At 35.7% G+C, this 14893-nt stretch overlaps 1 protein-coding gene across 5 annotated transcripts in view; it reads right to left on the bottom strand.

Annotated features, from left to right (window-relative positions):
* Nucleotides 1-14893, bottom strand: part of MBD5 (methyl-CpG binding domain protein 5) — a 148855-nt gene that overhangs the window by 96350 nt on the left and 37612 nt on the right. For 3 of the 5 annotated variants that reach the window (XM_059394328.1, XM_059394330.1, XM_059394325.1), the window contains exon 2: nucleotides 6223-6394. The exons of the other annotated variants lie outside the window; for them this stretch is intronic. The gene's annotated coding sequence lies outside the window, so the exon portion shown is untranslated. The remainder of the gene's footprint in view (nucleotides 1-6222; nucleotides 6395-14893) is intronic. 5 annotated transcript variants of the gene reach the window in all.

Below are 14893 nucleotides of genomic sequence, written 5' to 3' on the forward strand. Positions count from 1 at the left end.
TTTTTCTGCTTCCTGAATATGTCAAACTTGTTTTTGACTTTGGTCTTTTGTAGTTGCTATTCTTTGTTCTAACTCTTCCATTATTTGAGCTCCAATATCACCTCAAAATGTCATCTTGTTTATCTTCTTCATAGCATATATTCCTAACTTAAATAAAATTACTGTTTATGTATTTACTGCCTTCCTCCCATCACTAGAATTTCAGCAAGAGAGCAAGGACTTTATTTATCCTTTTTATGGCATTATTCTCAGTGCTTAGCATAGAATCTGGCACATTATAGGTCTCTTATAAATATTTATTGAATGGAACGAAGGAAAAAAGGTAGAAAGAAGGGAAGGAAAAATGAAAAGGCATTTGAGAAAAATGTCAAAGAGCTTATCAAATTCAGAATGAAGTGGAGTTTAGAAAAATCCTAAAGATATCAAGTTACTGAACAAGAAGATTAAGGGATACTTGGGCAAATAACTGCAATAATAAAATGAAATTAAAAGAAAATTAAATTTCAATTTTGTTTCTTTATCAAGGAGAATAAATCTTACGTCAAAATGAAAAAAATATATCTGATGAAGAATAGATCATAAAAGACTTTTGGCTTCCAGTCAAGATGGAATACTAGGGGTGAGATTTGCCCTCTTGCGTGAAACAACACCCACCCAGGAAAAAAACAAACAAACAGGCAAAATATATGAAACTTTAGATACCAGACAATCAAAGGAGACAACCAGGAAACAAAGGAGGCCTAAAACTGCCTTAACGTATTGCCTTGAGTGAGTTTCCAGTCTAGGGTGAAAGAACCTGGTTGGAGCTCAGCAGATTCTCCAAGTTAAGTAGACACAGCTAAAGGGTCAGAAGAGACCAAGGCAGTGAGTGTGGTTTCAGGACAGAGTGCTTGAGAATAGCTGCAGAGAAAGAAATGCAGAGATCTACAGAGGGTCCCGCCCTTTAAATATAGGACTTGACCTATACTTTATTATTTTTTAAGGTAAGCTCTACACTTAACATGGGGCTTGACCTCAGGACCCTGAGATTAAGAGTCACATGCTCTACTAAATGAGCCAGCTAGGGGCCCCAGAGGGTTCCCTCAGAGTATTTAGCAGAGTACTAGGCAGTGAATACAATGAAGAAACTAACTGAGGCTGAGGGAAGTATTCCCTGAGAGGACAAAGCAAATGGCACTTGACACTCACACTGGGCTGGAACTAGAACACTTCATAACTCAGGAGATACAGGATAGAACACTCAGAAGTATCTTGCTTAGTAGTGGGGAACAGGTAGACTTAGATGAAACAATTTTGGTATTGCCTAGTGAGTTTTAAAAGCAAGATCTGAAAGGATCAAATTATTATTTCCAAGTAATTTAACTGCAATCCAGAGCAGACCTTAAAAATTAAATGCATATGAAAATAGCAAAGACCCAACAAAGAAAATTCACAATGTCTAGCATAAAATAAACATTATCACACATGGGGGCACGTGGGTGGCTTGGTTGGTTAAAGTCTGATTTTAGTTCAGGTCATAATCTCAGGGTCCTGGGATTGAGTCCCTTGTCAGCCTTCCTGTTCAGCTGGGAGTCTGCTTATGCCCCCCCCCTCTAATTCTCTCTCTCTCTCAAATAAAGAAATAAATAACATCTTTAAAAAATTAGCACATATGGAAAACAGCAGAAAAATAAAACACATAGTGATGTGAAAAATCAGTCAGTCTTAGATGAACTTCCAGGGAATTATACTGAGTGAACAAAGCCAGTCCCCAGAGGTTATATATTATAGGAGACCATTTATTTAACATTTTTGAAATGACAAAATTATAAACAACTGAGCCACCCAGGCACCCTTGAAATGACAACATTTTAGAAAAGAACAGATTAGTTTTTGTAGGCATAGGGATGGGGGTAAGGTTGGGGCAAGATGGAAGTGGGTTTAGTTATAAAAGGACAAGAAGAGGGATTCTTGTGGTGATGGAAAGGGACTGTGGTAGTGGATGAAAGAACTTAAACATGGGATAGAATTGTACAGATCTAAAAACATACAGGCACACAAATGAATACAAGTATAATTGGGGACAACTGAACAAGATCAGTGCTTTGTATCAACACATTCTGGCTATGTTATTTTATTTTTTAGTTCTTTTTTTTTAAAAAGATTTTATTTATTTATTTGACAGAGAGAGAGAGACACACACACACACACATACACACACACAGCAAGAGAGGCAACACAAGCAAAGGGAGTGGGAGAGAGAGAAGCAGGCTTCCTGCCAAGCAGGGAGTCCGATGCGGGGCTTGATCCCAGAACCCTGGGATCATGACCTGAGCCAAAGGCAGATGCTTAATGACTGAGTCACCAGGTGACCCTATTTTACTAGTTTTACTAGGTGTTACCATCAGGGAAAAGGGGGCAAAGGGCACAATGGATTTCTCTGTATGACTCCTCACAATTGCATCTACAAATAATAAAAAAATTTCAATTAAAAACATCAACTAAACTGATCCAGATTGACAGATTTTAGAATTAACGGATAAGAACATTAACACAGTTATAAGTATATTCATATGTTTAAAAATATAAAGAGATATGCAAGACAGTAAAAAAAAAAAAAAAAAAAAAAAAAAAAAAGACCTGGGTACACCTGGGTGGCTCAGTTGGTTAAGCAACTGTCTTCGGCTCAGGTCATGATCCTGGAGTCCCTGAATCAAGTCCCACATTGGGCTCCCTGCTCAGTGGGGAGGCTGCTCTCCCTCTAACCTCTCCAATTTCACGTGCACTCTCTTTCTCTCAAATAAATAATCTTTAAAAAAAGAAGACCGCAAACTGAATTTCCAGAGATGAAAATGATAATTTATGAGATAAAAAATACATCAGATGGTATTAACAGCAAGTTAGACATTGCACATTAGTAAACTTGAAGACTAATGATAAAAACTATCCAAAGTCAAACAAAAAAAAAAATCTGGAAAAAAGAGAGTATCAGTGATAAATGGGGCAATTCACATGGCCTACTATATATGCAAGTGGAATCCCTAAAGGAGGAAAGAGAGTGGGGGACAAAAAACATTTTAAGAAATAAATTTGATTAAAAAAAAAAAAACTATAAACTCAGAGATTTAAGATGCAAAACAAATCCTAAGCACAAAAAGCATAAAGAAAATACCAGTAAGGAACATCGTAATCAAATTGTTCAAAATCAGAGATAAAGAAGTCTTAAAAACATCCAGTGGGGAAAATATTATGTACATAAGAACAAAGAGAAGGATGACTGTAGATTCTCCAGTGAAAAACAATGCATGTGAGAAGACTATGGACTCTCATTTTTAATATACTAAAAAATCTCCTCAAACCTGTCAACCTAGAATTCTATCTACAGCAAAAATATCTTTCAAAAATGAAGATACTATAAAGACTTTCAGATATACAAAAGCTGAAAGAATTTATCACTGGCAGACCACTAGCACAAGTACAGTAAAGAAGACCCTTCAGACAGATGCAAAATAATGCCAGATTGAAATAAGGATCCGAGACAAAGTAATAAAGAGCATCAGAAATACTAATTATATGACAAAACACATAAATTTCTCTCCCTCTCTTTTTTACTTTAAGTGAGCTCCACACCTGGGACAGAGCCCAAGGTGGGGCTTGAACTCACAACCCTGAGATCAAGACATGAGCTAAGATCAGGGTGCCCCTAAACATACAGTTTCTTATATCTTATAAATATATTTTTATATTTAAAATTTTAAAAAGATAATTGACAATTTGAATTTTTAAAATGTACTAAAAGGTTTATAACACATGAAAAAGTAAAATATACAATGACTGACTATACCACAAAAGCCAAAAGAGGAGAAATGGAAGCATACTAATTATAAGGTTCAAATACTACAAATGAAATGAAATAATATCACTTGAAGGTAGATGTTGAGAAGTTAAAGATGTATATACTACAAACCCAAAACAATCAATGAATAACAAAATGGAGAGTTGTATCTAAAGAGACATTAAAGGAGATAAAAATGGAATCATAAAAAGTACTTAATCCAAAAAAGGACAGAAAGAGAGGGGGAAAAAGAATAAAGAACAGATAGGACAAACATAAACTGGGAAAAATGGGGCAAATAGCAGAATGATAGATTTAAATCTAACTATATCACTAACCATATTAAATGTAAACTGAGCACTAAATTAAAAGGCAGAGATTGTCAGTTTGTAGGTCTATAATCGGTCAGGAAAAAGGGAAAAAAGGCATCCAAATTGATGAGAAACAAGTACAACTATGACTATTTCTAAATGACATAATACTTTACATAGAAAATCCTAAAGACACTACCAAAAAACTATTAGAAGCAATAAATGAACCAGTAAAATTGAAGAATACAAAATTAACATACAGAAACTGGTTGCATTTCTATACACTGATAACACAGTAGCAGAAAAACAAATTAAGAAAAAAAAATCCATTTATAATTGCAACAAAAAGAACAAAATACCTAGGAATAAACTTTACCAAGAAAGCGAAAGACCTGTACTCTGAAAACTATAAAACATTCACTAATGAAGTTGAAGATACAAACAAATAGAAAGATAGTCCATGTTCATCGGTTGGAAGAATTAATTTTTTTTAAATGTCCAGTCTACTCAAAGCAATCTACATATTCAATGCAATCCCTATCAAAATACCAATAGCATTTTTCACAGAACTAGAACAAATAATTCTAAATTTGTATGGAATAACAAAAGACCTTGAATAACCAAAGCAATCTTGAAAAAGAACAAAACCAGAGGTATCACAATCCCAGATTTAAAGATATACTATAAAGCTATAATATCTGAAACAGTACGGTACTGGCAAAAAAACCAGATACATAGATTATGGAACAAAATAGAGACCAGAAATAAATTCCTTTTTTGTTGTTGTTGTTTTAAGGATTTATTTGCTTATCTAAGAGGGAAAGAGAGTGAGCATGTGTGAGTGGTGGGAGGGGCAGAGGGAGAGAATGTTCAAGAGACTCCCCACTGAGTGCGGAGCCCAACTGGGGCTCAGTCTTACAAGCCAAGAGATCATGAACCTAGCCAAAACCAAGAGATATGCACTTAACCAACTGAGCCATCCAGGTGCCCCATAAACTCATGTTTATGCAGTTAATTAATCTACAACAAAGGAGGCAAGAATATACAATGGGGAGGGGTACGTGTGTGTGAAATATGGAACATATGGAATAAACAGATATATATACACAATGGAATATCACTCAGCCATAAAAAGAAACGAGATCTTGCCATCTGCAACACAGATGGACCTAAAGGGTATTATGCTAAGTGAAATAAGTCAGACAGAGAAAGACAAATACCATATGATTTCACTTACATGGTGAATCTAAAAAATAAACATATGAACAGACAATAAAAGCATAAATACAGAGAACAAACTGGTGGTTACCAAAGGGGAGAAGTGTGGGCAGATGGGGTAAAGGGGTGTGGGAGGTACAGGCTTTTAGTTATGGAATGAATAAGTCAGTAGGATTAAAGGTACAGCATAAAGAATATAGTCAATGGTACCGTAATAGCTACATTTGTGGTGAGCAAATCATAAGGTATAGGGTTGTTAAGTAACTATGTTGTAAGTAACTATGTTGTACCCCCAAGACTAATGTAACATTGTGTGTCAACTATACTTCAATAAGTAAGAAGCAGATTGCAATAAATGTCCCAATAAAATAAAATGCAATAAAATACTGTGTATGGTAATTAAACAAACAAATAAATAATAAGTTAAAAAGCAAAGCCCAAATGTACGCTGTCTATAAAAATCACAACTTAAATATAATCACATAATAAGTAAAAAATAAAACTATGGACAAAAATAAATTCTTTTAAAATTAATCCAAGAATGCTAGAAGGGGCACTTGTGATAGCCAAAACTAAAAAGAACCCAAATATCCATCATAGGTGGATAGATAAACTAATTTTGATATCTGAAGAAACAGAACGTAACTCCGAAAAAAAATACTGACTTACGAAACAGCAAGAATAAATCTCAAAATAATTATCTTTAGTGAAAAAGGCGAAATGAAAAGATAATGTATACTGTATTATTCCATTTATATACAGTTCTAGAAAGTGCCAACAAATTCACAGTGACAGCAATTCAGTGGTTACCTGGGGAAATCAAGGAGAGTAGCAAGAAAAGGGAGGTAGGGATTAGAAATGAATATAAGGGAGGGATACCTGGGCAGCTCCGTCCATTAAGTGCCAGACTCTTGATTCCTGCTTAAGCTTGATTTCATGATTTTAAGCCCAGAATCCTGGCTCTGTACTCAGTGGGGAGTCTGTTTGAGATTCTTTCTCCTCTCCCTCATAGGCTCGCACTCTCTTTCTCTCTCTCTCAAAATAAATAAATCTTAAAAAAAAAAAAAAGATTTGATGAATATAAGGAAGCTTTTGGTGATTACAGATATGTTAATTTTCTTTATTGTGGTAATGGTTTCATTTTTGTTAAAACATCAAATTGTACTCCTTATATATGTCTTGTTTATTTTATGTCAACTACATTTCAATAAAACCATTACAATAAATAAATAAAAGAGGCAACAATTCTTCTTTACAGAAGTATTCCAATCAATAAATGCAGAAGGAATAGGGAGATAGAAAATTACTATTAGAACTACACTAGTAGTTGAGGCAGGTATGATCCATCAATAAATTCTAAAACAGTAGGTGAATGTTTAAGAAGAAAGAAGAAAACTGCACGGTATCAAAGGATCTCTTTGCAAATTAATTTCAAAGGGGGAAAATAGCAACTTCACAGTGGAGAAACTTGACACACACATCCTAAACCAAGTGATCAAGGTTAACATCATCAATAATAATATATATCAATATCATGTGCCACCTGCTACAATGTCCTGAGGAGGGTACATCACTTCCAATATTTGTTCCCCATTTGAATAATCTCAATTTAATCAGGACAAAATATCAGATAAACACAACTGAAGGACACTCAACAGAATGCCTGACTAGTAGTCAAAGTGTCAAGGTGATGAAAAGATAAGGAGAGACTAAGGAACTCTTACAGAATGGAGGAGACTAAGAAGACATGAAAACTAAATATAATGTGGGATCCTGGACTTCATCTTGAGGGGCAAAAGTACATTAGTGTAAAAATCAGAATAAAGTCAGAATAAAATTCAGAATAAAATCACAATAAAGTCTATGATTTGGTTAATAATATTGCAACAATATTAATTTCTTAGTTTTGATAATTGGATGATGACTATGCAGGCCATTAACATTAGGGGAGGGTAGGTATAAAGGCTATATGGAAATGCTCTGTACTATGTTGGCAACTCTTCTATAAGTCTAAAATTATTACAAAATTGAAAAAAATTTAAAGAATAAATCACAAGCTTGGACAGGTAAAAAAGTAATAACAGATCTCTTACCTACTTAAACACATCCTTTATTTGTATCTTGACCTATATAACTGTCTGGAAAAAAAAAAATGAGAGAAACCTGGAGTTGAAATGACTGGATTGATAGTAATTTTGAAGAACTACAGAGACTAGAAGAGATGCTAGAAGACTAGATAATGAAACACTTTCTAGTTTTTTTTTTTTTTTTTTTTTAAAGGAAAATAAGGGGGCACCTGGGTGGCTCAGTGGGTTACGCCGCTGCCTTCGGCTCAGGTCATGATCTCAGGGTCCTGGGATCGAGTCCCGCATCGGGCTCTCTCTGCTCAGCAGGGAGCCTGCTTCCTCCTCTCTATCTCTGCCTGCCTCTCTGCCTACTTGTGATCTCTCTCTGTCAAATAAATAAAATCTTTAAAAAAAAAAAAAGGAAAATAAGGTGGAGATCTCAAATTATAAACAAGTCAGGCTTTAAATCATGCTTTTTAGCTTTGTAAGATTTTTAGAAGGAATTAATGAACAGATACGTTTACATGTGCTTAGGAAGAAGACAGTAATGACTAGGAGCTAGTCCGACTTCACTAGGAACAAATTATGTCAGACTAACCTTAATCAAATTATGTCAGACTAACCTTAATCTGAAAGGACTGCATGCGTGGCAGAGATTTTTAAAAAATGCTCTACTTTGGACCTAGTAACTTTGATTTCAAGAGGGTATTTGGCAAAATCAGTAGAAATCTTGTGGACCCGTTGGTGAAATAAGAGCTAGATGATATTTTGTAAGTTGTATATATTCCTTATTCACTAAATTGACTATTTATAGGTTTATGACTCAATCTCTAGATTCAATATCCTATTAGAATTCTCTATTGACAGATCAAAAGGCTTTCTCTGCAGTCCTACCAGGTAAACATTTCTCATTAACTAGGATGAAGATAAACTGAATTGGAAGAATGGTTGATGACTATAAAATAGAATTAGGATTCAAATATTCTTAAAGAAATTTTGAAAAAAAATCTTTAAAAAATAAGAGTAATTTGGAAGATAGAGGAGATATAATTTTTAGTATATGATATAAAAAAAGAATTTCTTTGGCTAATTGCAATTTCACCAAGTCTTTCTGTACAATGCAGTTGGCTAGAGGATTAACAAGACCATACTCACCAGAGTAATAGTCACCCTAAATCAGAATGTGAAATTCTTCTGATAAACTGGAAGCATTTTCATATTTCAATCATTAAGCTTCTTTAATTCATAGAAAAAAGGGTAATAAGTAAATCTGTGAAACAAGAGCTATGAAAACAATGAGCTAGAGAAAATAATAGGAAAAGACAAATCCTTATTAATCACTGGTAGATTGTAAAGTCATATTCCTGTTGTGTCTTAAGTGCTAGCCTTACTTTAACTAGAACCAGTTCTACCTTTATTTTATATATTAAAATTTCATAAAATCAATCTTTTAAAATATAAGAATTAGAATACAGAAGAATAGGGGTCACAGGATACCCATCCATGAATTAACCAGAGAATAATAAAGACAAATATAATCAAGAGGGCTATGTAATCAGCTTGCCAGGATTGGCAGTCTATGCTAAATAGTTTGCTTTAATATAAATCCTTTTCCATTTCATGCATTATTTCACAAAGAAGCACTAAGGGCCTGAACTAGAATTGACACTAGAGAGAAGGGATACAGTTGAGTAATACTTGGGATCCGAACTAAGCAAGTGTTAGTAAATCTAGGCATGTGTGGTGTCTAATAATGCTGTTAAAGAATGTAGGAAGGGATGGCAAACAGGTTTTAATTCACATGCTTTATCAGTCAAGGCCTGACAGAAAATAAAGCAGTACACTCAAATTGGGTCATCTGTGGAAAACTTTCCCTACAAAGATCTGGGAAAGATTTAGGGGAACTGACAAGGGACAGTGTATGATCTCAGGGCTAGCAATAGGAGACCTATTATCACTTCTAAGTCAGAAATGACCAGTTTCTGGAATTGAAGAGGTTGTTAATAGGAGTTGTGTCTTTCAGTAAAGAAATGCAGCCAACCCGTGGCAACCCCTTTAAGAATAAATATCCCCAAATCACCCCTGTCCCACTTTCTAATCTGTGATTGAGCAAACCCAATCGGAAGACAGGACAAGAAATCTCTTGAAGTAGTCTTGCACAAAGGTGATAGCACAAAGAACAGGGTAGGGAATAAGCATATACCAATCCCTATTTGATTGATAGTTGTTGCCTGAAACTCCACGTAGAAAAGGATTCTGTGATATCATCCAACCTCATTAGGACACATAAGCATGAAAGGCATATGCCCATTATGAGAATGGGATGAGGCAGTGTTAGCATGTGTGCTCATGAGTCCTAATAAGCATGGGATGGAGGAATGGCAGCATGTGTGTCATGTGGTTTCCAACCCTGGACTATGAAGACTTTCACACTTCTAGTTTGCCTGAATGGTAAATGGCTATACCAACGATGAATTTAAAAAAATAGAAGAGAACAAATTTGGGAGTGAGGATGATAGATTAAATTTAAGGTATGTTGACTTTGAAATGTATTGACTCTGAGGTGTCAAAGATCATCTGTAAATACGTGAATTTGATATTCTAAGGGGAAGTCTAGATTAGAAATAGGAGTTTTGGAATCAGCAGTTAATATGGGATAGTTGAAACCATAAAAGTGAAGAGAACACAGAGTAGATAAAGTAATAGTTATGCATGAAATCAGGGGAATATCAACATTTTAAGTAAGGGGCATAGAAAAAGTTCATAAAAAGAAAAAGAGCAAGGAAAGTCAAAAGGTTATAAGCAAGACCAAGGAAGAGTAGATTCACAGAAACCAAGAAAGCAGAATATTTATAGAAGAAAATTGCCATGAATGTCAAATGTTGAAGAAAAGGCAGTGAAATATAGACTGAAAATTTCCACTAGGTATGATGATTAGAAGATAACTGGTACCCATGGTTTAGAGTAGTTCCAGGAATATAATAAGAAAGGAAGTCCAATTTCAAAGGGATGAGAAGTTAATGAGAGATAAGAATGTGAATATAGCAAATAATAACCCTTTGAGTACAATGGATGAGGTGATAGCTAGATTAAAACAGGATTAAAAGAGGATTTTTTTTAGATTAACAAAGCAAATAAAATTAAAGTATGAGGAGAACGAACTGGGATAAAAGTGAACATATTAGAATGAGAGGACTATTAGAGATGCCTGGAGCCAGTCCTACCAATGCATCCTTGAGGGAAAATGTCCTGCCACAGTCCCTGCCCATCACAGCACAGGTAATGTGGTAGTTTTTCACCTGTCAGTACAGCTGAGTGAGTGGTGGCAGGTACATTAATTAGTCATCTATTGTAAAAGATGAGTTGAGCCAACTAGAGTCTCTCTGATAGGAGTATGAACTAAGAAATATGTAAATAATTAGCTGATTAGCAGTATAAAGTCAGATGTAAGGGTGGTGATATAAAGAGAAAGGATACTGTACTCAACAGCAACAACAACAAAAAAACCTACCCCCAAAAATCTAATTTAAAAATGGTTAGAGAACCTCAACAGACATTTTTCCTAAGAAGATATATAGATAGCTAATAGACACATGAAAAGTTGCTCAACATACTAATCATCAGGGAAATGCAAATCAAAACCACAATGAGATACCACCTTATACCTGTTGGAATGGGTAAAATCAAAATGACAAGAAATAACAAATATTGGTGAGGATGTGAAGAAAAAAGAACCTTTTGTGCACTGTTGATGGGGATGTAAATTGATATAGCCAATGTGTTAAATGGCATGGACTTTTCTCAAAACCTTAAAAATAGAAATACTATCTGATCAGGGCACGTGGGTAGCTCAGTGGTTTGAGCCTCTGCTTTTGGCTTGGGTTGTAATCTCAGGATCCTGGGATCGAGCCCTGCGTCAGGCTCTTGGCTTGGCGGGGAGCCTCCTCCCCCCTCTCTCTCTACCTGCCCCTCTGTCTACCTGTGATTTCTCTCTCTCTCTGTCAAATAAATAAAATAAAATCTTAAAAAAAAAAAAAAAAGAAATACCATCTGATCCAAAAATTTCACTACTGGGTATTTATCCAAAGAAAATGAAAACACTAATTTGAAAAGTTATATGCACCCCTATGTTTACTGCAGCATTATTTACAATAGCCAAGATATGAAAGCAACCTAAGCGTCTATCAGTAGATGAACAGAAAAGGAAAATGTGATGCACACAAATGCATACATACAGAGTAGTATTACACAGCCATAAAAAGAGTAAGATTGTGCCATTTGAGACATGGATGGACCTAGAGGGTATTAAGCTAAGTAAAATAAGTCAGACAGAGAAAGACAAATACCATCTGATTCCATTCATAAGTGGAATCTAAAAAAAAATAATAGTCTAACAAAAAGCAGTTAGACCTATAAATACAGAGAAAAAAACTGATGGTTGCCAGAGGGAAGGTGATTGGGTAAAATGGGTGAAGGGGAGAGGGAGATACAGCCCTTCAGATGTGGAAGAATAAGTCACAAGGATAAAAGGCACAGCATAGAATCATTGTCAATGATATTGTAATAGCAATGTAAAAAACAAGATGATAGCTACACTTGTGGAGAGTATAGCCTAGTATATAAATGCATCAAATCACAAAGCTATATACCTGAAGTTAAAGTAACGTGTGTCAACTATACTAAAAAACAAACAAACAAAATGGAAACAAATGATAATGAAAATACAACGGTTCAAAATCTGTGGGACATAACAAAGGCAGTCCTGAGAGGAAAATACATAGCGGTACAAGCCTTTCTCAAGAAACAAGAAAGGTCTCAGGTACACAACCTAACCCTACACCTAAAGGAGCTGGAGAAAGAACAAGAAAGAAACCCTAAGCCCAGCAGGAGAAGAGAAATCATAAAGATCAGAGCAGAAATCAATGAAATAGAAACCAAAAAAACAATAGAACAAATCAACGAAACTAGGAGCTGGTTCTTTGAAAGAATTAATAAAATTGATAAACCCCTGGCCCGACTTATCAAAAAGAAAAGAAAGGACCCAAATAAATAAAATCATGAATGAAAGAGGAGAGATCACAACTAACACCAAAGAAATACAAACTATTATAAGAACATACTATGAGCAACTCTACGGCAATAAATTTGACAATCTGGAAGAAATGGATGCATTCCTAGAAACATATAAACTACCACAACTGAACCAGGAAGAAATAGAAAGCCTGAACAGACCCATAACCAGTAAGGAGATTGAAACAGTCATTAAAAATCTCCAAACAAACAAAAGCCCAGGGCCAGACGGCTTCCCGGGGGAATTCTACCAAACATTTAAAGAAGAACTAATTCCTATTCTCCTGAAACTGTTCCAAAAAATAGAAATGGAAGGAAAACTTCCAAACTCATTTTATGAGGCCAGCATCACCTTGATCCCAAAACCAGACAAGGATCCCACCAAAAAAGAGAGCTATAGACCGATATCCTTGATGAACACAGATGCGAAAATACTCAACAAAATACTAGCCAATAGGATTCAACAGTACATTAAAAAGATTATTCACCACGACCAAGTGGGATTTATTCCAGGGCTGCAAGGTTGGTTCAACATCCGCAAATCAGTCAATGTGATACAACACATCAATAAAAGTAAGAACAAGAACCATATGATACTCTCAATAGATGCTGAAAAAGCATTTGACAAAGTACAACATCCCTTCCTGATCAAAACTCTTCAAAGTGTAGGGATAGAGGGCACATACCTCAATATCATCAAAGCCATCTATGAAAAACCCACCGCAAATATCATTCTCAATGGAGAAAAACTGAAAGCTTTTCCGCTAAGGTCAGGAACACGGCAGGGATGTCCATTATCACCACTGCTATTCAACATCGTACTAGAGGTCCTAGCCTCAGCAATCAGACAACAAAAGGAAATTAAAGGCATCCAAATCGGCAAAGAAGAAGTCAAATTATCACTCTTCGCAGATGATATGATACTATATGTGGAAAACCCAAAAGACTCCACTCCAAAACTGCTAGAACTTATACAGGAATTCAGTAAAGTGTCAGGATATAAAATCAATGCACAGAAATCAGTTGCATTTCTCTACACCAACAGCAAGACAGAAGAAAGAGATATTAAGGAGTCAATCCCATTTACAATTGCATCCAAAACCATAAGATACCTAGGAATAAACCTAACCAAAGAGACACAGAATCTATACTCAGAAAACTATAAAGTACTCATGAAAGAAATTGAGGAAGACACAAAGAAATGGAAAAATGTTCCATGCTCCTGGATTGGAAGAATAAATATTGTGAAAATGTCTATGCTACCTAAAGCAATCTACACATTTAATGCAATTCCTATCAAAGTACCATCCATCTTTTTCAAAGAAATGGAACAAATAATTCTAAAATTTATATGGAACCAGAAAAGACCTCGAATAGCCAAAGGGATATTGAAAAAGAAAGCCAACGTTGGTGGCATCACAATTCCGGACTTCAAGCTCTATTACAAAGCTGTCATCATCAAGACAGCATGGTACTGGCACAAAAACAGACACATAGATCAATGGAACAGAATAGAGAGCCCAGAAATAGACCCTCAACTCTATGGTCAACTAATCTTCGACAAAGCAGGAAAGAATGTCCAATGGAAAAAAGACAGCCTTTTCAATAAATGGTGCTGGGAAAATTGGACAGCCACATGCAGAAAAATGAAATTGGACCATTCCCTTACACCACACACAAAAATAGACTCAAAATGGATGAAGGACCTCAATGTACGAAAGGAATCCATCAAAATCCTTGAGGAGAACACGGGCAGCAACCTCTTCGACCTCTGCCACAGCAACATCTTCCTAGGAACAACGCAAAAGGCAAGGGAAGCAAGGGAAAAAATGAACTACTGGGATTTCATCAAGATCAAAAGCTTTTGCACAGCAAAGGAAACAGTTAACAAAATCAAAAGACAACTGACAGAATGGGAGAAGATATTTGCAAACGACATATCAGATAAAGGACTAGTGTCCAGAATCTATAAAGAACTTAGCAAACTCAACACCCAAAGAACAAATAATCCAATCAAGAAATGGGCAGAGGACATGAACAGACATTTCTGCAAAGAAGACATCCAGATGGCCAACAGACACATGAAAAAGTGCTCCATATCACTCGGCATCAGGGAAATACAAATCAAAACCACAATGCGATATCACCTCACACCAGTCAGAATGGCTAAAATCAACAAGTCAGGAAATGACAGATGCTGGCGAGGATGCGGAGAAAGGGGAACCCTCCTACACTGTTGGTGGGAATGCAAGCTGGTGCAACCTCTCTGGAAAACAGCATGGAGGTTCCTCAAAATGTTGAAAATAGAACTGCCCTATGACCCAGCAATTGCACTATTGGGTATTTACCCTAAAGATACAAACGTAGTGATCCAAAGGGGCACGTGTACTCGAATGTTTATAGCAGCAATGTCC

This window comes from Mustela nigripes, chromosome 3 (assembly GCF_022355385.1).
Source record: "Mustela nigripes isolate SB6536 chromosome 3, MUSNIG.SB6536, whole genome shotgun sequence".
NCBI classification, from domain to species: Eukaryota; Metazoa; Chordata; class Mammalia; order Carnivora; family Mustelidae; genus Mustela; species Mustela nigripes.